The 24,894-nt window shown below is 45.2% G+C and overlaps 1 long non-coding RNA gene across 1 annotated transcript in view; it reads right to left on the bottom strand.

Moving 5' to 3' along the window:
• Positions 1-24,894, bottom strand: part of LOC146425414 (uncharacterized) — a 442,571-nt gene that overhangs the window by 221,928 nt on the left and 195,749 nt on the right. The gene's annotated exons all lie outside the window — the stretch shown is intronic.

Below are 24,894 nucleotides of genomic sequence, written 5' to 3'. Positions count from 1 at the left end.
TAACATAACCTTTTCACATCCATTTTCTGCTGCATCTCTGGCTTCCTGGTCTGCTAAATTATTCCCCCTTATTTCTAAGGTTTTTCCTTTTTGGTATCCTTTAGTATGTACTACAGCTATTTCCTTAGGCAACCTTAATGTTTCTAAGATTTCTAAAATAAGTCTTTCATTAATTAGCCCCTTTCCCCTTGAGTTTAATAACCCTCTCTCTTCCCAGATTTTCCCAAAAGTGTGTTCTACTCCATATGCATTTTTTGAATCTCTAATGATTGTTCCTACTTTTCCTTCTAATAACTTCAAGGCTCTATTTAGGGTGTACAACTTGCAAGATTGGGCTGACCAGTGACTAGGCAGTTTTCCCTTTTCTTTAAGTCCCACAGTTTTCCCGTCTACTACTGCATATCCAAACATTTGCTGCCCTTGCTGGCACCTGGAAGACCCATCGATAAATAACTTTTTCCCATCCGGTAATTCCCATTCCATTAAGTCTTCCCGTATTTTTGTTTGATAATCTATTGGTTCTAAACAATCACGGGTAACATGCTCCTCTGGTTCCCCATACAAAAACTGGGCAGGGTTCGCATGGCTACTTGTGGAAATGGTCAGATTTGTAGTTTCTAGAAGCATTGTTTCATATTTTAGCATCCTTGAATCTGTGAGCTATTTCTCAGCTTTTAGGTTTAATACTGATCGTACGGCATGTGGGGTATATACTGCTAGGTTTCCACTAAACGTGAGCTTCCGAGCTTCTTCTACTAACAACAGTTCTACAGCTGATATGGCTTGCACACAAACTGGCCACCCTCTGACCACAGGATGTAAAAGTTTAAACAGAAAAGCCACAGGCTTTTTGGACCCCCCCCCATTCCTGTGTGAGAACTCCATAGGCTACCCCTTCATTTGAATCAACACATAATTGAAAGGGCCTGGTTACATGTGGTAAACTTAAGACTGGAGCTTCTATAAGCTTCCCTTTTACTATTTCTAGCTTCTGGTCATCTTGTGTCCAACAGATATTATCCTCGCCTACTAGCTTTTCATACAAAAATTTCACTACTTTGCTATATTTTTCAATCCACTGCTTACAGTACCCCAGAAGTCCTAATAGCTTTCTAACTTCTTTTTTAGTTTGCGGTGAGGGAAGAAATAATATACCCTGCACTCTTTCTGGATTTAACTTTTTGCTTCCCCGGCTTAACCAATGTCCTAAGTATTTCACTTCCTGCTTCACAAACTGTAGCTTTTTCTTTGAAACTCATAACCCCCTTTTCCCAAGAAAATTCAACAGATCAATAGTGGTGCTCCGAACTGTTTCTTCATCTGATCCTGATATTAATAAATCATCTACATATTGTAAAATCAGTATTTCTTCACTTCGTTCAAAATACAGAAGGATAGCTTCTAAAGTTTGGCCAAAGTCAGCGACTCTGTAAAACCCTGGGGCAATCTAGTCCACTGTAATTGCTGCTTTCTTCTTGTCTCAGGATCTTCCTATTCAAATGCAAAGAAGTCCCTGCTGTTTTCTGCTAATGGGCAAGCCAAAAATGCATCCTTTAAATCTATTCCACTGTACCATGTGTGACAGGGAGGGATATGGTTTAAAAGAGTATAAGGGTTAGAAACGACCGGGAATCATGTATGTTTCCTTTTGTTAATTTCTCTTAGATCCTGAACCAATCTATATGTTCCATCAGCCTTTTTCACTGGTAATATCAGGGTATTGTGAGGTCACATGCAGGGTTCTAAAGTTCCTTCTTGCAGCAATTTGTCAATTACTGGTTTTAACCCCATCCTTCCTTAGAAATTGCATATTGCCTGACCCTTATGGGGTGAGATGGTTGGTCTATGTTTATTTCAATTGGCTTCATGTTTATTTTTCCCCTATTATTTTCAGATGCCCACACTTCTGGTTCAATTTTATTTTCACCTTCATTAGTTAAAGTTAAAATTTTTGCTTTCATTTGTCCTTCTTCTGGAAGAACACCTATACCTAATAGTAATTGCAAATCTCGCCCCAATAAATTCCATATGGCACCTGGGACTAATAATAAGTCTCCAGTAGCAAATCGGTTAGGGCCTTCTATGTGTACATTTTCGATTAAAGGTACTTTAAACCCTTCCCCTTTTGCTTCTATTACACTAATAAACTTTCTACTCGTGCAGCATCCTTCAGGAACTTTTAATACACAGGTTCTATCAGCTCCGGTGTCTACTAAAAATTCCATTTCTTCTTCCCGGGGTCCTATTTTTAATTTTATCAAGGGCTCAGTCTGATGTTCTATCCCCAGTATAAAAAGCCCCTGAAGTTCCTATGCAATTTCCCCTCAAACATATTTTTGGTATGTTTTAGGCAATTTCTTCTTAAATGCCCAGGGGCACCACAGTAATGGCAATTAAACTTTTCTACGAGCCTTGCTGGTTTTTCTGTTGTTGTTTCCCCAGGGGTCTCCAATCGCTTTGCTGAGCACCTTCCTGACCCCTTTTCTTTCTGGGTCCCCGCTTTTTTATTAAGGGATTCTGCTTCTTTCATAGTAGCAACCATGATTTTTGCTTTTGCCTTTGCTTTTTCTTTGTCCCTCAGGACATATACTCTTTGTGCTTCTTTTAACAACTCTTGTTAACCCCTGTCCTGCCAATCCTCTAATTTTTCTAACTTCCTTCAAATGTCTGGCCAGGAATGTGTAACAAAATTTACTTTTAGCACTGCTTCTCTTGCTGGGCTGAAGGCATCAACACCAGAAAATTGTTGTATTGCCTTTCTGAGTCTTTCTAACCATTGGGTGGGGGTTTTATCCTTCCCTTGTCAGCTATCGAATGCCCGAGCTGTATTCTTTTCCCTTGGGGCTGCTTCTTTTATTCTTCTTAGAATTAAATTTCGAAAATCAGCCATGTTTTGTCTACCCTGAGGCTGGTTCTGGTCCCATTGGGGACTCTGAAGAGGCATTTTTTGATTAGCAGGAACCCCTTGTTGATTTTCCCTTTCCCATATCCTCATCCCTGCTATTCTAATAATTTGTCGTTCTTCTGCGGTGAATAATATACTCATAATTGATTACATCTCTTCCCATGTGTATATATTTGGCCCCAGAAATTGGTCAAACTGCTCTGCTAGACCCAAGGGATCCTCTAACAATGCTTTCATCTCTTTTTTAAAACTTCTTATGTCCGCAGAATTTAAGGGGACATTCACAAATCTAATTCCTTCCTGTGTCCCTCCCCGAGGAACTTCCCTTAAAGGGAATAACTTTCTCTCTTCCCTTTCTTCTATTATCCTTGAGAGTGTAACTGGACGGCATGGTGGGGGGTTTTCTTCCCTGAGCGGGGCTTCCTCTCCTTGTAGCAGGGGTCCCTCTTGTGGGGAAGCTTCTACAATGACGGGATTATAGGGTGGCGGGAGATGTTCTGAGTCCCATTCGCATCCCTCTGACTTTGTTTTATCTTCCTCTACTTTCAGAATTGTTGTGGGTCTGTCATGGGTTTGAGACAAGGACATTGCCAGGAGGACGCACGAAAAGAGGGCAACCAGGCTCCAAGCTTGAAGTTGCAAAAATTGTTTAATTACCTAACAGAGTTGGAGGATAAATGCAGGCAAAAATAAACTTTTCATACAGTTTTGGTTCACTCCCCCCTCCCTCTTACGAACCTATAGTATTCACCCCCTTTCCTCCTTTACAGTCAACAAGCCGGGTGGTGGGGGGGGCAGGGTGTGGGGTCTCTTTTCAGTCCACAGAGCAGATTCTCAAATTTACTCATCCCCACAATTCTTCTACTACAAATACTCTTTATCTCTACTTGTTTCTCTCTCTCTCCAGACAGTTTTCTGCTCTCACCCTCACCCTCTTAAGAAGCAGTCTCTGCACTCACCTCCCCCCTCCTTCTTTCCAAACCAGCAACACAGACAGGGGGCAGGTTGAGGGGTCCTCTGGTCAGTCCAATCAGGAAAAGAGGTTCTCTACTTAGCCAGGGGTCCTTCCCACGAGAGACAGTCCTCTGGGAACTTCTTTGGCGTGGGTCCAATCTCACTAGCAACAAACATCCCACCCGAATTCTGCTGCAACATGAGTCTTTTTGTCCATAACGTGCTGTACAGACTCTCCTGAGCTGAGGCCAGGCTGCTTTCATACCAGGAGCAAGGCCTTTCTCTCCTTTGCAAGGCCTGTGCAGTTTTAACTCTTAGATGAGACTCCCACTGGTTCACAGTCTTTTCCAGGCATCCACCTGCTCCTCTGGAGTGGGCTGTGGGTGAATTTCTGCATCCTTATGGACTCCATGGGCTGCAGGAGAAACTTCTCGCTCCCCCCATAGCTTTCACCACGGCTAGCAGAAAGTTTGCAGCTCCGGTGCCGGGAGCACTGGAGCATCCCTTTCCCCCCCCTTCTTCACTGACCTTGGCAATCTCCATGCTGTTCTCCCTCACATATTTTCACCTCCACCTCTTCCAACTACAAAAAAGTGAAAGAAGTGTTGTCTTGGTTTGAAAGAGAGGTGTCTGCCAAGAGAGGTTGAACCCTCCCTTAGGACAGAGAATGTGATTTTTCCCCTCCCTCCGAATTATTTAATTTTGAAAATCAAGGGCTTTCAGGCAAAGGTATGGGGAAAAAAGGAATCAGTTCTTTACTAGTATCTATAAACAAGCAATAACAATAATAGCAACTACAACTAGAGCCGGAAACCAATAGCAGATGACTTGTGAGCTGCTGAGCCTTTTCCCGTGTGGTGTAATCATGGTTGCAAGCAGCAGGGGCGCTGTTGAGCTCCCGGCCGGGCAGGGCAGGTGTGATGACTCCCGAGCGACTGCAGGTGGCGCTATGGCGCAGGGTCAGGTCAGCCTCAGGTAGCTGGTAATGGCAGGCAGGCTGAAAAGCATTCAGGGCAGCAAAGCAGCTCAGAGTAGCAAGAAAGCAGGGCAGCAGGGGTAGGAGCTGGCTCTCTCCCAGGCTAGCTAGCAAGGTAGCGAGGATTTCTGCAGTCACAGCAGACGCCGCGGTCTTGTGCAGCAGAGGGCGGGGGGGCAGGCAGCAGAGGCAGCCGGACTCTCCTGGCAGCAGCTGTGAGAAAACGCAGCCCGGGGAAACGCGCCCTTCCCAGTGGGAAAAAAGGTTGAATCGAAGCTCACCCAGCCAGGAGAAGAAAAGAAAACAGGGCACAGTTGGATTTCCTGTGGTCGCAGCCGAAAAAGCAAGAGCAGCCTCTCCTCTCAGCATCCGAACCACGAGAGACTGCGTTCCAAGGGCCAGCTCTTCCCTTACCCTGCCCTGCCCAAGCACACCTTTTGTCTTTTACAAAAGACTTGATGGCTCTAAACACCCAACTATTTGTTGCTTAGTAACAGTGATGGAGAAAAATTCCAGGCCTTCCCTAAACTCCGACAAGTGTGTACCTGCTTTGTTTTGATTTCTTCTTAAATATGTTTTCACAGAGGCGTAACCAGCACCTCCAATTGGCCCAAACTTGGCCAGTAGCATGTCCATCACCTTCAGAGCCATCAGAGATTGGCTCTGCTGGACTTGATGTAAAATCTTCCAGAACCTGCACTCAGGACACACGGGAGCCATCTTTGTGCCACTCCCCACCCCTCAGACACCTCCCTAGGCCTACCACAACAGCTTCTGAGGGGTCCCAATTTCTCCTAGATGTTAAAAATACTTGTATTGGTTTGAAAACAAACCAGTGGGAGATCACAAGTCAAGGTTGAAAGTAAAAATAAGTGAAATAATACAAGGAAAAGCACTGACAAAGTCAGATACAACCTGACACCCTGTTAGGGTGGTGGTAGCAGTCCAACTGAAGTAGTTCAGTTCAAGCGGTGATCCTGTGAAGGTCTGGTCTCCAGCTGAAGGTCCAGTGGTAGCTCTTGTCCTCTGGGAACCCAGTAGACAGGGCTAGCTCAGGCAGTTCCAAGGCCAGGTTATATCCAGGTGGGAACACCTGGCTCCTCCCTCCTAGGCAGAACATCCCACAATGGGATAAGTCCATGAGTCATGTGGTAGGTCCCTGATGGCCCATTGTCTGTTATCAGGGGTGGGTCATTAGCAGATGATAACAGCTAACAGATGGCCCATTGCCTGTCATCCGGAGTGGGTCATTAGCAGGTGATAGCAGCTAACGGCCCACAGCTGGTGATAATAGAATACTTAAATACATCTATATTGCAACCTAGGACAATACTTTACTGATGTTTTGGGCCGATCAAAACCACCACATTGGGAAATCTACTTTCCCATTTTTTCCCAGCGGCTCACCTGAATATCAGGTTGATTCAGGTCCGGACCTTTTTGCGGTTCTGCTCACCGTTTTTCTCTGCTGGGCTCCGTCTTGCTCCTCTCTCACAGACTTGGCAGCTCTTCAGCCACCTCCTGAAGTTTGTTGTAATCACGTCAGGCTCATCAGATGTCGCTGTTTCGAGACGGTGCAACATATAAAAACACGACTCCAGGCCAAGTAGAAAAGAAAGGCAGAAGCCCAGTTTATTACTACATAGTCTCTTTTATACTATTTTCTAACATTTGTGCCATATAGCTATTGGTTAATAACCTGTTATTGTACAGCACCATTGGCTAGCTATTCCTAGCACACATGTTTTGTGAATAACAGTGTCCTACTTGCAGATGTTGCATACCAAGTTGTTTTTCTGGTTCGTTGTTTTGGCTTCTTGCTTCTGTTTCTCACGGGTACAAGGTTGCTCGCAACACAGTCATTGTCTATGAGCAAAGGCAGGCTAGTTGTCAGTTCCCACACAGGGAAACATTTTTTTTCAACTTTTTTTCTTCTTGTGATTTTTTTAAACTATTTTTTCTTGCACTAATTTTTTTAAAAAATATATTCTGAGATCTAAAGCAGTTTCAGGGGCTGAGCAACCCCATTGGTGTAAATGGCAGGGAATAATTTGATTGAGTTTATTTTTCCGGACCACTTATCACCCATCTTCTAGTGCCTTTAATTCAACTGATACTTCTAAATAGTATCTTATCCTGCAAATAGATGCAAGGACTTTAGAATTTTAGTTAGTTCTAGACAGTTGATCTGTTTGGGAATTAGAAAGTAAAGCCTTGTGGAGAAGGACTTCGGGATTATTGTGGATGAAAAACTGAACATGAGCCAACAGTGTGCACCTGCAGCCCAGAAGGCCAACCACATCCTGGGCTGCATCAAAAGAGGTGTGGCCAGCAGATTGAGGGAGAGGATTCTTCCCTTCTGCTCTGCTCTTGTGAATCACAGAATCATAGAATGGTTTGGGATGGAAAGCACATTTAAGATCATCTAGATCTAACCCCCCTGCCATGGGCAGGGACACCTTCTACTAGACCAGGTTGCTCCAAGCCGGCCCAATCCAACTTGGCCTTGAATACTTCCACGGATGGGGCAGCCACAGCTTCTCTGGGCAACCAGTGCCAGTGCCTCACCACCCTCACAGGGAAGAATTTCTTCCAACAGCTAATCTAAACCTGTTGTCCTTAACCTTAAGGCCATTCTCCCTCTTTTCCTATCACTCCATGCCCTTGTCAAAAGTCCCTCCCCAGCCTTCTTGTAAGCTCTGTTTAGGTACTGGAAGGTTACTCTAAGGTCTCCCTGGAGCCTTCATTTCTCCAAGCTGAATGTGGTGGTTTTGATTGGCCCAAAACATCAGTGAAGTGTTTTTAACATCTAGAAGAAATTTGGACCCCTCAGAAGCTGTTCTAGTAGGCCTAGGGAGGTGTCTGAGGGGTGGGGTGTGGCACAAAGATGGCTCCCGTGTGTCCTGAGTGCAGGTTCTGGACGTTTTTACATCAAGTCCAGCAGAGCCAATCTCTGATGGCTCTGAAGGTGATGGACATGCTGCCGGCCAAGTTTGGGCCAATTGGAGGTGCTGGTTACACCTCTGTGAAAACATATTTAAGAAAAATTCAAAACAAAGCAGGCGCGCACTTCTTTCACTTTGTAGTTGGAGGAGGAGGAGGTGGAGGTGAAAATACGTGAGGGAGAACAGTATGGAGAGTGCCAAGGTCAGTGAAGAAGGGGGGAGAAAGAGGTGCTCCAGTGCTTCCGACACCGGAGCTGAAAACTTTCTGCTAGCCGTGGTGGAAGCTATGGGGGGAGCAAAAAGTTTCTCCTGCAGCCCATGGAGTCCATAAGGATGCAGAAATCCACCCACAACTCACTCCAGAGGAGCAGGTGGATGCCTGGAAAAGACTGTGAACCAGTGGGAGTCTCATCTAAGAGTTAAAACTGCAAAAGGCCTTGACTGAGAGAGAAAGGCCTTGCTCCTGGCATGGAAGCAGCCTGGCCTCGGCTCAGGAGAGTCTGCACAGCACCTTATGGACAAAAGAACTCATGTTGCAGCAGAAATTCGGGCGGGATGTTGCTCATGAGATTGGACCCACACCAAAGAAGTTCCCAGAGGACTGTCTCTCGTGGGAAGGACCCCTGGCTAAGTAGAGAACCTCTTTTCCTGATTGGACTGACCAGAGGACCCCTCAACCTGCCCCCTGTCTGTGTTTGCTGGTTTAGAAAGAGGGAAGGGGGGGGGTGAGTGCAGAGATTGCTTCTTAAGAGGGTGGGGGTGAGAGCAGAAAAACTGTGGAGAGAGAGAGAGAAACAAGTAGAGATAAAGAGTATTTATAGAAGAATTGTGGTGATGAGTAAATTTGAGAATCTGCTCTGTGGGCTGAAAAGAGACCCCACACCCTACCCCCCCCACCTGGCTTGTTGACTGTAAAAGAGGAAAGGGGGTGAATACTATAGGTTCTTAAGAGGGAGGGGGGAATGAACAAAAACTGTATGAAAAGTTTATTTTTGTCTGCATTTATCCTCCAACAACAAGGTAATTAAACACTTTTTGCAGCTTTAAGCTTGAAGCCTGTTTGCCATTTTTCGTGCGTCCTCCTGGCAAGGTCCTGTCTCAAACCCATGACACTGAACAATCCCAAACTCTCTCAGCCTGTCTTCCTAGAAGAGGTGTTTCAGCCCTATAAGCATCTTCATGGTCTCCTCTGGACCTACTCCAGCAAGTCCACGTCCTTCCTTATGTTGGGGGGCCCCAGAGCTGGATGCAGTACTCTAGGTGAGGTCTCACAAGAGCATAGTAGAGAGTCAGAATCACCTCCCTTGACCTGCTGGTCACACTTTTTCTTATTGTCTCAGATTAGAGACAAGTCTAGAAGGAAAGCACTCAGAATAAATGCCTCCCCCAAAGGAAAGGGCTTCTGGAACCCCCTCCCCCCACCACAAGAGAATATATTGGATGAAAGTGAAAAAAGTGAAAAAGAAAACCTGTTTAGTTAACAAAACACGCAAAGTGCCCTGCAAGGCACTGGGAAAGGGGAAAGGGGAAAGGGGAAAAGGGAAAAGGAATTATTAAACCTGAGTAAACAGCTGATGAACTTTAGTGTCCTTTTACCTCAGGCTTAGCTTCCCCCTTCCGGGGGGTCCCAGGGGGCCAAGCAGAGTCTCTCCAGTGGCTTCCTGGAGGATTCTCGCCTACCATCCTCCCGGGGCTCCTCTGATTCTTGGGCAAGAAAGCAAATAGAAAAAAAGTCCAAAAAGGGCATGAAGAAGAAGCAGTCCCAACAATATGACAGGAACCGTCAGTGAAAAGAGCGTAGTGTATCTCGTCTTGTGGCAGTTAGTTGTACAGTGGAGCTTCCTCTGCACAAGTTACTGATGCCTGATGGATTTTGTCTTTTCTCTTTTTATACCCTTTTTATACCCTTTCTATACATTTTTATACCCTTTCCCTTTCCTTGTACCTTTCACAAACACTCCCTGTACCTTAGCCCTACGTGTCTATAACCCTTGTACTCTGATATTTAGCTTAGTTGGAGGTTCTCTGGGTGGGAAGACGAAACATCCCTACTATCTCAAAACTAGAGGCTCCAACCTTGGACAGAGCCTCGTCTCTAGAGCATGTTTTTGTAAACTAGGCTGTAGTCTCACTTGGGGGGAGATAATTAGAATAGGGGGAGAATAACTTCATTTATTAAGTTTCTTACTGGGAGATTTTAGGTAGATATGCTAATTTGTGAGGTCCATAAAATTGTACACGCATTGTACATGGGGTGTGCTTCTCAGCATGTTTCCACCGTTTACAAGGGTGCACCTGGGATCCTATTAAAACCAAGATAATACCCTTTTTTCCCTATACTGCTGTGTGTGCCTCTTATTTTTACCAGCTTTTAAGGCATCAGTTCTGGCGAGCCAGGCAGGTAAAAAGGGAACCCCAAAATCAAGTTCTGGATCGAGAAACACCCCGCTGCACCCCCCACTCACCAGCACTTCAGGAGGGAAGCGGCGATCCAGGGTTGCAAAAACCAGGGAGTTTCCGAAAAACCTACTGCAGAAACACAACAGGAGAGATGAGATCAAAGGGGAATGGTTTTATGGTTTTATTGCTAGCTAGCATTTGCTGGAGATCTCCAGCGGTAGGGCAGGAGTGTGGCCAAGGGGGGCCATAAAGAAGGGGTTTACAACCTGTTCCGCTCCCGCAGGGGGGGCTGTGAGCAGAAGGGGATGCCCTTCCCTAATACTCACAGAAGGGCCACACAGCAGCTCAGGGGGAGCTGTGGCCCAGGGGTTAGGGACGTGGGTTTGTCCACCAAGGGTTGGTGGTTTGGGCCCGCCAGGATTTTAAGCCACATGTTCGTGCTCTTTTAAACTTTGCTATTCTTACTCTGCTGGGGCATGGGAACAACAGGTTCGTTTCTCGCGCCAGACTCTAGACTAAGAACTTTCTTTACGGTTGTTTCTTTTCCCTTTATAAACAAAACATGGGTGGTGCATCTTCTGCTAACCCAAAAATCTCACAGGATTCCCCACTGGGTCTCATCTTAAAAAACTGGCACAACCTAACGGGGAAAAAACCCCTCTGAACACGGAGGAACTCACTAGGCTCTCGTTGTGGGTATGGCCTGTGTTGAAACTAAATGGGGAGGAGAAATGGCCCTGTCTAGGTAGTTTAGACAACCAATTAATCACTGAACTACTGGTAGAACTTCAGGCCCAGGGCAGGTTTGATGAGTTAAGGTATGCAGAATTGTTTTTTATATTCCTGAATCGGGAGGAGACGTACAAACAAATGAAAAAGACTGCCTGCCTTGCAAGAAAGAAGATCATACCCCTTGTCACTACAGGGGCCAGCCGCACCGGCGGAGGTGGGGGAAGCCTGGCTGCCTCCTCCGCTGCTGCCCGCCGCTGCCAGCTGCCCCCCTCCCTGCCCCAGGCCAATATAGTGCTGGGATGGGAGATAGGTGGCCACCGCCAGCTCCCCCTCACCACCACGTTGGGGCTTGGGATGGGGGATGGGATATAGGTGGCCACCGCCAGCTCCCCCTCACCACCACGTTGGGGCTTGGGATGGGGGATGGGTAGCCACCGCCCCCTCTGCTGCCACCCTTCCCGGGCCGCCCTGCAGGCAGAGGCAGGGGAGGAGCAGAGGCAAGTCCAGGCAGGGAGAGAAGTACATCTGCTGCTATATCTGACCCCTCCCAGGCTGGAGAAGGGCGGGGGGGCAAAGGGCAGCACCCGCTCTGCTGTGCGGTCAGTGACGGGGCTGAGGGAAAAATAGCTGCAATTAAAAGCAAGCCAGATTAATTCAGTGCAGATAGCTCCGAGGAGGAGGAGACCGGGGCTGGGGTTGTAGCCACAGCAGCCAGTGGGCTTACCAGGAAAAAGAGGGGAAAGGTAACCCGGGAGGCTATAAGGGCTGTTATTCTGGTAGCTGAACACACCAGATCTAAAAAAGATGAACCAAGAAAGAAGGACACTGTCCTAGAAGCACCTTTGAGGCAGGCTGACAGAAATCAAATAGTGATTTATATGAAAACACCATTCTCCCTTGGAAAACTACAGCAGTGGTCTGTGTTAAATACTTTAAAGGGGAAACAGTCAAGATACTGTAGATGCAACCAGTGCCAAAGAGATAAGTGAAACAAGGCCTTTCTTTCAACCTTTAAAATTTAAACTGGGAAAACCCATCCTGCCAATAAAGGATGATGATGGTAAAAGTTACAAATTAGTGCAAGATTCAAGAGCAATTAACAAAATCACAAAGGACATAGAGTCAGTTGTACCAAACCCCTATACTTTTCTGACCACACTGACAAATGAACTAGGGTAGTTCACAGTTTTAGATCTCAAGGATGCCTTTTTCTGGATTTCTATAAATGAAAGTAGTCAAGAACTCTTTACTTATGAGTGGGAAAATCCTGAGACAAGAAGAGGGACTCAGCTCACCTGGACAGAGATACTCCAAGGGTTCAAGAATAGCCCAACTATATTTGGACATCAGCTGTCAAAAGAACTAGAGGACTAGGGAAAACAAGAAAAACCTTTATATGAAGCCCTTAAAGCAGCTGAGAAAGGAACCATCAACTGGACGGAGGAAGCAAGGGCTGCATTTAAACAGCCAAAACATTCCTTAATGTCTGCTCCAGCTCTGGGGCTGCCAGACCTATCTATATAGGAGCAGCAGAATGTTGCTCTAGGGGTACTAACAGCACCTTAAACACCAACAAAGAGCTGTGGCCTGTTTCTCAAAACATCTAGACAATGATAGCCAAGGGTGGGCCGGGGTATCCGAAAGCTGTGGCAGCAACTGCCATCCTAATACAGGAGGTTCATAAATTCACCCTTGGGCAGGGTCATGTATGTACCCTGCGCCGTGATCTCTGTGCTGGAGCAAAAGGGGGGACACTGGTCATCCCCTAGCAGAATGCTCAAATACCAATCTGTGTTGTTGGAACAGGACAATGTTACCCTAAAAACAACATCTGTTGTAAACCCTGCAATGTTTTTGTCATCCATGTTGCTTGATGACATGCCTGAGCATGACAGTTCACAGACAATTGAGGAGACTTATTCCAGCAGACCAGACCTGCAAGATGTGCCTGCGAAGAAGCCAGATTGGGAACTGATCGCACTGACCAGAGCTCTAGAACTGAGCGAGGGAAAGAAGGTAAACATATGGACTGATTCCAAATATGCCTTCAGTGTTGTTCATGCCCACGGAACTATTTCGAAGGAACGGGGTCTGCTGACTGCTCAAGGTACTGCCATTAAGCATGAAAAACAAATCCTTGCACTCCTGCAGAGATCTGGAAGCCTACAGAAGTAACTGTCATGCATTGCAGAAGTCATCAAAAGGGGAAGACAACCCCTGAAGTGGGAAATCGCTTTGCTGATGAAATAGCAAGAGGGATAGCAGAAAAAGGCATCCTTAAGGCAGTACCACAGGAAGAAGTAGATCTGACAGGGTTTAGTCCAAAATATGACCAGAGTGACCTCAAATTAATTATGTTTCTTAAGGCTGAGATTAAGGAAGGTAGGTGGGTTGTTACCCCAATAAGCCAGGGTGTAGTCCCACCCCCGCTCCTTCGAGAAATAGCACAGAGGAAACATGAGAGTACACACTGGGGAATAGAAAACCTTTTAAAACATCTGCAGAAAGTAGTGATAGGGAGAGGGATGACTGATATTGTGCAATCTGTAACAAGCAAGTGTGAAACCTGTGGCAAAAACAACCCTGACACAAGCAAGAGAGTAGTGTTAGGAGTGACCAAGGCAGGGCATCTCCTGGGAGATTACTGTCAAATAGATTTTGCTGAAATGTCACGTAAGGAAGGATACAAATATGTATTGGTATTGGTTGGTACATTCAATGAATGGCCTGAAGCTTATCCCTGTTGCACCAATGCACCAAAGGAAGTAGTGAAAGCCTTGCTCAACCATATAATTCCAAGGTTTGGGGTTCCTTTGGGAATGTCATCAAATAGGGGACCACAATTTGTTGCAACGGTGATCGGGGAAGTTAACGGGATTCTGGGACTTACTTGGGACTTGCATACACCATACAGGCCCCAAGCAAGTGGCAAAGTTGAACATATGAATGGAACCCTCAAGGGCCAGATTAGTAAAATCTGCCAAGAAACATTTATGATATGGGTTCAGGCTTTGCCTATAGCCTTACTGAGAGTCTGCATACAACTAAAGCGGAAGGACAATATAAGTCCTTATGAAATCCTGTATGGCAAACCATATCAGGTTTCACATATCCCGGGGAAAATTCACATGAGGGGAAAAATTGATTTACAGAAATACTTGACAGCTTTAAGCTCCACTTTGCAGAAGCTCCAGAGATTCATCGTGCTGTCCAAAGCTATAGGATTGGACACCCCTGCTAACCTGTTTCAGCTTGGAAACTGAGTCTACATCAAGTGGTGGAACAGCGACCCCTTCCAAGTTAAGTGGAAGAGACCAGTCCAAATTTTATTGACCACCCTCACTGCTGGAAAAAGTTGCTGAGAAAAGACTGTGGATCCACTTCTCCAGAATGAAGAAAGCTTCTGCCCCTGAGACCATCAAAAAAACCAGAAACTGATGCAAATCAAGATGATGTGGTTTAAATTTTTCTTTACATATCTGTTTTTTGCCCAATTGGTAACCATGACTCAAGGCTCAGCCAAAAGTTGCACAACACTGTAATTCAAAATGTATCCAGAGCTCTTAATATGAGCAATTTCTGTTTCTGTACCCATTTACCACCTCTTGATGGATGTGATAACTAGCCATTGAAAATTAGAAAAGTTTGGAAGAAATTTAGAAGGGGATTCAAATTCTATATGAAGTGGGTTCTGGAAATTACACCCTGAAATTTGACCATATCTTCCACACCCTCACTTCATGGTTACCAAACAGGGCCTGGATAAAAGAAGCATTTATAACAGTTATAATTGTAGTTATTATCTTTGCTATAGCTAGTTATGTAAACCAGTGCTGTGCTTAGTGTAGTGTAGAGACTAGAAAAGGTAAAGTCTTGTTAGTCTCTAAAAAGGGAGAAATGATGCCTGATGGTTTTTGTCCTTTCTCTTTTTATACCATTTTTCTACCCTTTCTATACATTTTTATGCCCTTTCCCTTTCCTTGTACGTTTCACAAACACTCCCTGTACCTTAGCCCTACGTGTCTATAACCCTTGTACTCTGATATTTAGCTTAGTTGGAGGTTCTCTGGGAGGGAAGACGAAACATCCCTACTATCTCAAAACTAGAGGCTCCAACCTTGGATGGAGCATCCTCTCTAGAACATGTTTTTTTTAAACTAGGCTGTAGTCTCACTTGGGGGGAGATAATTAGAATAGGGGGAGAATAACTTCATTTATTAAGTTTCTTACTGGGAGATTTTAGGTAGATATGCTAATTTGTGAGGTCCATAAAATTGTACATGCGTTGTACATGGAGTGTGCTTCTCGGTATGTTTCCACTGTTGACAAGGGTGCACCTGGGATCCTATTAAAACTAAGGTAATACCCTTTTTTCCCCTATACTGCTGTGTCTGCTTCTTATTTTTTTCCAGCTTTTAAGGCATCATTACCTGTTCCTGCTCCTCTTTGTCAGCCACACCAAAATTTTTTTTTGGGCCAATTTGTAATTATTTCTAAGACCTCAGGACGATTCGGATTTTCAATACAGGCGCGCTGTGTGATGAAGGCAATCCATTTACTCTATGTGGCATTGGTGGCATGGTGGGTAGAGGGAACCTTTCCCTTGAACATCCACCCCAGCACTGGTAGTCGGGGTGCCAGGAGCAGTTGTGCTTCCTTGCCAATAACTTCTGAGGTGGTTTGGACACTTTCATAGGCTGCCAGGATTTCCTTCTCTGCAAGAGTGTAGTTGGCTTCGGACCCTCTGTAACTTTGGCTCCAGAATACCAGTGGTCAACCCCAAGTCTCACCAGGCACCTTCTGCCAAAGGCTCCAGGACAGACCATTTCCCCTGGCTGCAGAGTAGAGCACACTCTTCACTTCTAGTTCTGTCCTGACTGGGCCAAGGGCTACCGCATGAGCGATCTCCTGCGTGATTTGGGTGAAGGCTTGTTGCTGTTCAGGGACCCAGTGGAAATCATTCTTCTTGCGTGTCACCAGGTAGAGAGGGCTCATAATCTGGCTATACTTGCGGGTATGCATTCTCCAAAAGCCTATGGCGCCTAGGAAAGCTTGTGTCTCCTTTTTGCTGGTTGGTGGAGACATTGCTGAGATCTTATTAATGACCTCGGTGGAAATCTGATGCTGTCCGTCTTGCCTCTTCACTCCTAGGAACTGGATCTCTTTGGCAAGTCCCTTGACTTTGCTCTTTTTGATAGCGAAGCTGGCTTCCAGGAGAATTTGGATGATTTGCTCTCCTTTCTCAAATACTTTTTCTGTCTTGTTTCCCCACACAATTATGTCATCTATGTACTGCAGATGTTCTGGAGCCTCACCCTTTTCCAGAGCCGCCTGGATCAGTCCATGGCATATGGTGGGACTGTGTTTCCACCCCTGGGGCAGTCGATTCCACGTGTACTGCACGCCCCTCCAGATGAAAGCAATGTTGCCTGCACTCTGCTGCCAGAGGAATGGAGAAAAATGTATTAGCAATGTCAATAGTGGCATACCACTTTGCTGCCTTAGTCTCCAGCTCATATTGAAGCTCCAGCATGTCTGGCAAAGCAGCGCTCAGTGGTGAAGTCACTTCATTCAAGGCACAACAGTTCACAGTCAATCTCCATTCTCCGTCAGATTTGCACATGGACCAGATGGGGCTGTTGAAGGATGAGTGGGCCTTGCTGACCACCCCTTGGCTCTCCAGCTCATGGACCATCTTGTGGATAGGGACAACCTCATCTCGATTCGTTCAGTACTGCCGGTAGTGCACTGTCAAGGTGGCAATTGGTACTCGTTCAAATTATCCCATTCGAACGTGAATATTTTCTGGCTGGCTTCATGGAGAAGGAGGCAAAAGAAGGCATCTTTCAAATCTAAAACAGTAAACCATGTTAGTTTAGGTCTTAACTCAGTGGTGTGTAGGGGTTTGATACCACAGGATGGAAGTCCTCAGTTATTTTGTTTACTGCTCTTAAATCCTATACCACTCCATATGACTCATTAGGCTTGCGAACTGGTAAAATGGGGGTGTTGAAATCAGATTTGCACTCTCTCAGTAGTTTTAGCTACAAAAAGTTTTCGGTCACCAGGCTAATTTCCTCCTTGTCTTCCTCTTTAAAGGGTTATTGTTTAACCTTATTTTGTTGTTTCCCTTCCTTGAGCTTGCTCTATATTGGGGTGCTTTCTTAGCTCTCTCAGGTACACTTGTTGCCCATATGCTAGGGATTACTTGGTTTATCATTTCTTTACTCATTTTTCTCTTAGCATTTGTGGTTGTTAACATCAAGCTTAATATTTTTATATACTGTCAATCATTTACCTCCAGAGTAATTTCCCCATTCTTAAATGTATTGGTTGCTTTTAATTGCTCCAACAGGTCTTTGCCCAAAAGGGCTTTTGAAAATTTGGGCATGTACAAAAACTTATAAATACTCTATTGCTTTTCCAATTTATACTTCAAAGGTTTACAAAAATATGCTTTTCAGATTGGCCAGTTGTCCCTTTAACCATAATATAATTATCTTTCACTGGCATTAAAACTTTATTTAAAACCAAATACCTTATACACCAAACACTGCTTTGTTTTTTTAAATAAAACCACAATACCACCTTTTACATCTCTAAGCCTTATAATAATTGCTTTTACATTCAGGGCAAAATATTTTTGGCACCAGGCACACATCTCATTTATTTCACTTAAAGTCAAGCTACTAGGAAAAAGAAAAAGGGAGGAAAGGTTAAGGCCAAACCACTGTAGGCCATGATAAAATACTTTGATATATTCTACAAACATGCACATACAAAATATACGCCCACTACACTCATAAATCTGTGTTGCCTAACAAATTCCTAAAAATACTAACAACACTATAATTATTGTTCTTAACCACAACTAAACACTCATGTTTTTACCACTCTGTCCCAAAAATCAAAATTAAACTACTAAAAAAAAACATTTTTATAAATTAAAGTTCACTCAGTATTGTGTTACCCACTCCAGTTCACTTGTATAGTGAACTAACCACTCTCTTTTATGTCTTGTCTTTTTATCTTTTTCTTTTTTTAAAATCTCTTTTCACAAAGTTGGTTAACAGTTATTTCCTAATATTTTTTTTTTAAATCAAACTACTAAAAAAGGACTTGGTGTTTTTGTCCACACACAACTTTTATAATGCTTCAACTTTTATTTTTTTTTTATAATCTACACATCCTTCTGGCAGCTCGGTGGAAACATAATATCTCCTAACTTCACAAACCGGCAGTGTGTTAAAACGTGCAAATCATGCCGTGGCAAAATTGCTGTTCTATATTCACATAAAGTCAAAAGCTCGGGAGCTATGCTCCTTTTATATAACCGCTGGAAGAAAGAGAATTTTTCGAGAAGTTTACAAAGTTAAACTCTAACTTAATTTAAACACGCAACAATAATTCTAATCTAAGTTAACTACACACTAGTTTATACAAGATATGACAAACACTTATCACAACACAACAAAAACTTTTTATAGCCACAACGACAAATTATAACATAAATTTCAATACACAGCACTAATGTACTAAAGTGAATAATTTCTAACCATAACCAAACATTCATTCCAGCTTTATTAAATCACTTGCTTCATCTCTTCATCATCCGGTCCCCTTACAGGGATCTAAAAGCGTGGTTAAAAAAAACCAAAACAACCAACTTTACACTCACTTCGCAAATCCAAATTATCTAATCTGGGTCTCATACACACACACTTATACAAACACACAAACACAACACCGGTGTTAGCAACAGTTCAAAATAGTTTCTTTCGGGATTCACTTGATCCACCCCCAGGATCGCTAGCATCCGCCCTATTGGTCACCGAAGCCCCCTCTGCCAGCTAAGGACAGCGAATTACCTCCTCGGTTCCCGGTTCCCGGTTCCCTAGCCAGTTGCTTGCCACTCAGGGACAACGCTGGGCACGGAGACGTCTCTCCGTGACTTATCAGCAGCCCTAGCCACGTGTATATGACTAACAGGCTTCCCTATACTCAAAAGCATACTGTTTTTCCACCGAATCAGATGGTCGTTATCTGCCCCTGCACTGAGCAGCCAAGGAGCAGAGGTCCTCCAGGAAAATCCCAGGGCACGCCTTAGGATGTCAGCTCCTCAGTCGATCATGCAGCCAGGCAGACTTTGTCCCATCTGGGTCGCCAAAATGAGGCGCGGATTGACTCCACAACTCAAATAGTTATGAAGTAGGTATGCTTTTATTCCAGCTGGGGTGCATGGGGGGTAGCCCCTCCAAAGGCATGCACACCTCAGCAGTACTTCACTTGGTTTATATTAGGTTACAGGTTACATATGCATGAAGTTACACAATGCCCCTATACATATTCATTACCTATCTCCACTTCGTATTATAATGAGTTCAAAGTTAATTTAAATATGCTCGAGCAAGAGCAGTGTCACAGATTAATTGTGGGTGAGGGTCTCGAAGACAAATGAGGGACAAAGTTAGTAGTCTTCCTCAGGGTAAACTCTTCACCTTGTTTCCTTGTGCATGCTCCCTTGGTTCTTGATCCAAGTTCAAACCTTAGAATTAACTTGAGCCAGTTATGGGGTCCGAGAGCAGGATGTTCAGTCACACTCAGTAATTTTTATCAATCGTCCCGTGTTCTTCTTTGCATCCTCCCCTTCTGCTTGGCAAGCGCAAAAACCGTTAAGCAAGCCATATATTGTTTTAGCAAGTAGCTTCTAGTAAATCATTATCCAACCTCTGGCCTCCTAAATTAGTTCCAAAAAATTATTATTCAGCTTCTAGCCCCCCTAAATCACCTCCAAGAGAAACCCTCCAGATGAGGGAGTAGCCAGCTGCACCCTTCCCCCAGAGCTTGGCTAGTTCTCTTGCCTTTTCTTCAGTACCTGTCATTATTGTCTCTTAGCAACAGATTGGACAAAATTTCTTAAGGGAAAGAAAACAAAAGGAAAAATAAATCCTAACCTCCAACATTATCCACCCCGAATTTTTTCCATTCCAACATTTTACATCAAACTTAAACTTTTAAACTATATACCTACATGCATTACCCTAATTCTATACATATATCCATGCAGATATGGATACAAGCACAGTGTCATGGGCAATTCATCCCAAACTAAGGTCCCCTTGAGGTATACATGGTGTTTCTTCATCCTCTTGCATCACCCACCAGGTGCAAACTTGCCCCTGAGTGAAGACAACCCCACAGGTGGGTTTGTCTTTGCTCAAGGCAGGATTAATCCAAACAGTTTTTCCCAGCATACCTTTCATGTGTACCACCAGAACCTTATCTCCATCTGTTGTTCGCAAGGGTTCAGATTGAGCAGGGCCAGCACGGTTGGTGGAGCCTCTGGTGTTAACTAACCAGGTAACCTTTGCTAAATGCAGCTCCCAATTTTTCAAAGTTCCCCTTCAGAGCCTTCAAGGTGGTTTTTAGCAGGCCATTGCATAGCTCTACTCTGCCAGCAGCTGGTGCACGATAAGGAATGCGGTACACCCACTCAATGCCATGTTCCCTAGCCCAGGTGTTTATAAGGCTGTTTTTAAAATGAGTCCCGTTGTTGGACTCAATTCTCTCAGGGGTACCATGCCTCCACAGGACCTACTTTTCAAGGCCCAGGATGGTGTTACAGGCAGTGGTGTGAGGCACAGGGTAGGTCTCCAGCCACCCAGTGGTGGCTTCTACCATTGTGAGCACGTAGTGCTTGCCTTGGCAGATTCGAGGGAGTATGATTTAATTGATCTGCCAGGCCTCCCTATACTTATATTTGGACCACCTTCCACCATACCACAGGGGTTTCACCCACTTGGCCTGCTTGATCACAGTGCACATCTCACAGTTATGGATAACCTGGGAGATACAGTCCATGGTTAGATTTACTCTTTGGTCTCATGCCCACAGGTAGATGGCATCTCTGCCCTGATGGCCTAAGGCATCATGGGCCCACCACACTAGGAACAGCTCTCCCTTGTGTTGCCAATCCAAATCTATCTGTGACACCTCTATCTTTGCAGCCTGATCCATCTGTTCATTATTTCAGTGTTGCTCATTAGCCCGACTCTTGGCAACATAGACATCCAGGTGACGGAATTTTACAGGTAGCTTCTCTACCAGGGCAGCAATGTCTTTCCACTCTTCAACAGCCCAGATTGGTTTTCCCCTACGTTTACAGCTAGCCTTTTCCTCCCTTTCCAGCCAACCCCACATAGCATTGGCTACCATCCATGAATCAGCGTAGAGGTAAAGCTTTGGCCACTTCTCTCTTTCAGCAACGTCCAGGGCTAACTGAACGGCTTTGAGTTCAGCAAGTTGGCTCAATCCACCTGCTCCTTCTGTAGCTTCTGCAACTTGTCATGTGAGGCTCCATACAGCTGCTTCTCATTTTTGATTTGTCCCTACAATATGACAGGAACTGTCAATGAGAAGAGCGTAGCGTGTTTTGTCTTGTGGTAGTTGGTTGTATGGTGGATCTTCCTCCGCACGGGTCACCTGTTCCTGTTCCTGTTCCTGTTTGTCAGTCAGAACAAAGTTTTCACCTTCGGGCTAATTTGTAATTATTTCCAAGATCCCAGGGCAATTCGGGTTTCCAATATGGGCACACTGTATGATGAGGTGTCCTAGGTTGCAATATAGCTGTATTCTATTACCACTTCCACAAGCTGTTAAAGCAGGTGGGGCACTGGTTGTTATCTCCTGCTATGACACCCCTGATAACGGCTGATAGGCCATCAAGAACCCACCACATGACTCATGGAATTCTCTCATCCTATTGTGAGATGCTCCACCCAGGAGGGAGGAGCCAAGCATTCCCACCTGGATATAACCTGGGCTCTTGAACGGCACAAGCAGCCCTGTCTACTGGATTCCCAGAGGACAAGAGCTACCACTGGACTACCAGGTGGAGACCAGACCTTCCATAGGATCACCGCTTCAACCAAACTACTTCACTTGGACTGCTACCACCACCCTGACTAACAGGGTGTCAGGTTGTATCTGACTATGTCAGTGTTTTTTCTTGTATTATTGCACTTATTTTTAATTTTTTCCATTATATTATAATCCTAACTTGTGATCTCCCACTGGTTTGTTTTCAAACTAATACATTTGGGAATTCAGTAGAGAGGGGCTAGCTTGTGCAGTTCCAAAGCCCAGGTTATATCCAGGTGGGAATGCTTGGCTCCTCCCTCCTGGGCGGAGCATCTCACAATAGGATGAGAGAATTCCATGAGTCATGTGGTGGGTTCTTGATGGCCTATCAGCCGTTATCAGGGGTGTCATAGCAGGAGATAACAACCAGTGCCCCACCTGCTTTAACAGCTTGTGGAGGTGGTAATAGAATACATCAATATTGCAACCTAGGACATTATCCACCCCGTATTCTATTACCATCTACATCATTGCCTAATCTCTACATATATATATATAATGAAAAACCTTACACACAGTTCTCACTTAAGATTAGGTCTCCTTGTGGTACACAACAGGTTGCCCCATCTGCCTGCATTACCCCACAAATGTAACCAGGTTCTTGAGCAAAAACAATCCCACGGATGGGTTTGCCTTTGCCTGAGGTGGGACTAATCCAAACAGTCTTTCCTAAAAAACCTCTCATGTGTACTACAGGGACTTTATCTCCATCCACTGTGTGCAATGGTTCAGATTGGGCAGAACCGGCTCTGTGGCTAGCACAGGCTTTTCCCATGAGAATTCTTTTTGTGTTTTATAAATAAAGATAAAGTTTGGATGTTATTAAAAACAGTGTCCCAAGATCTGGACGGTGCAGGCCTGGCCAATCAGGCCTAGGGGGAGGCTTCTGGCCGACCAATCTGGGTGACTTTTGTAAACTCTATATATATGATGAAATCAAAACAATAAAGGTCTTTCCTTCTTGCCACTGAGAACTGACCTCTACTCTGCTAGCTGCTCAACAGCGACACAGCTCGATTGATGGAGCATCTTGTGTTGACAATCCAGGTGGCCTTTGCAAAGTTCAGTTCCTAATTTTTGAAGGTTCCCCCGCCAAGTGCCTTCAAAGTCATCTTAAGTAGTCCGTTGCACTGTTCCACTTTCCTGGCAGCTGGTGCATGATAGGGGATATGGTATATCCATTCAATTTCGTGTTATCTAGCCCAGGTGCTTATGAGGCCATTCTTGAAATGGGTCCCGTTGTCTGACTCGATTCTCTCAGGGGTGCCATGTCTCCACAGAACTTGCTTTTCCAGGCCCAAGATTGTGTTCCAGGCAGTAGCATGAGGCACAGGGTAGGTCTCCAACCATCCCGTGGTTGCTTCCACCAGGGTCAGCATGTAGCACTTTCCTTGGTGGGTTTGGGGAAGTATGATGTACTCAACTTGCCATGCTTCCCCATACCTATACTTTGACCATCGTCCACCGTACCACAGAAGCTTCACCCGCATGGCCTGTTTGATTGCAGCGCAGGTCTCGCAGCAGTGGATGACATGTGAGATGCTGTCCATGGTCAAGTCCACCCCTCGGTCACGAGCCCATCTGTACGTTGCATCTCTCCCTTGATGACCAGAGGCATCATGGGCCCAACGAGCTAGAAATAACTCTCCTTTGTGCTGCCAGTCCAGATACACCTGTGATACTTTCACCTTGGCAGCTTGTTCCACCTGCTCATTGTTACGATGCTCTTCATTAGCCCGATTCTTGGATACATGTGCATCCACGTGTCAAACTTTCACGGTCAGCTTTTCTGCCCAGGCAGTGATGTCCTGCCAAATCTCAGCGACCCAGATGGGTTTTCCTCTGAGCTGCCAGTTGGCCTTTTGCCAGTGACCCAGCCATCCCCACAGCGCATTGGCTACCATCCAGGAGTTGGTGTAGAGATAGAGCCTTGTCGATTTCTCTCATTCAGCAATATCCAGAGCCAGCTGGATGGCTTAAGCTCCGCAACCTAACTCGATCCACCTTGTCCCTCAGTAGCTTGTGCAACTTGTCGTGTGGGGCTCCATACCACAGCTTTCCATTACTGATTTGTGCCTACAATTTGGCAGGAACCATCGGTGAAGAGGGCGTAATGTCTTTCAGTCTCCCACAGGTCGTTATATGGGGGTGCTTCCTCGGCACGTGTTACTTGCTCCTCCCCTTCTTCTGAAGATAATCCAAAAGTCTCACCTTCAGGCCAGTTTGTTCTAATTTCCTGAATCCCAGGGTGATTCAGGTTTCTGATACAGGTGCACTGTGTGATGAGGGCAATCCATTTGTTCCATGTGGTGGCAGTGGCATGGTGGGTAGAGGGAACCTTCCCTTTAAACATCCATCCCAGCACTGGTAGTTGGGGTGCCAGGAGCAGTTGTGCTTTTGTGCTGATAACTTCCAAGGCAGCTTGGACTCTTTCATAGGCAGCCAAGATTTCCTTCTCTGTTGGGGTGTAGTTGGCTTCGGACCCTCTGTAAATTCGTCTCCAGAATCCCAGTGGTCTGTCCTTGAGTCTCACCAGGCACCTTCTGCCAAAGGCTCCAGGACAGACCATGGCTCCCGGCTGCAGAGTAAAGCACATTCTTTACCTCTGGTCCCGTCCTGACTGGGCCAAGAGCTACCGCATGAGCAATCTCCTGCTTGATCTGGGCTAAGGCTTGTTGCTGTTCAGGGACTCAGTGGAAATCATTCTTCTTGCATGTCACCAGGTAGAGAGGACTCACAGTTTGGCTGTACTCAGGAATGTGCATTCTCCAAAAGCCTATGGCACCTAGGGAAGCTTGTGTTTCCTTCTTGTAGGTTGGTGGAGACATTGCTGTGATCTTATTAATGACCTTGTTGTGAATCTGACGCCGTCCGTCTTGCCTCTTCACTCCCAGGAACTGGATCTCTCTGGTAGGCCCCTTGACTTTGCTCTTTTTGATGGTGAAGCTGGCTTCCAGGAGAATCTGGATGATTTTCTCTCGTTTCTCAAATACTTTTTCTGTCTTGTTCCCCCACACAATGATGTCGTCAGTGTACTGCAGATGTTCTGGAGCTTCACCCTT

Source organism: Lichenostomus cassidix, chromosome W (genome assembly GCF_008360975.1).
Source record: "Lichenostomus cassidix isolate B80296 chromosome W, HeHo_3.0, whole genome shotgun sequence".
Taxonomy (NCBI): Eukaryota; Metazoa; Chordata; class Aves; order Passeriformes; family Meliphagidae; genus Lichenostomus; species Lichenostomus cassidix.
The sequence above is the reverse complement of the archived record's forward strand: the minus strand, read 5'-3'. Positions and strand labels throughout refer to the sequence as shown.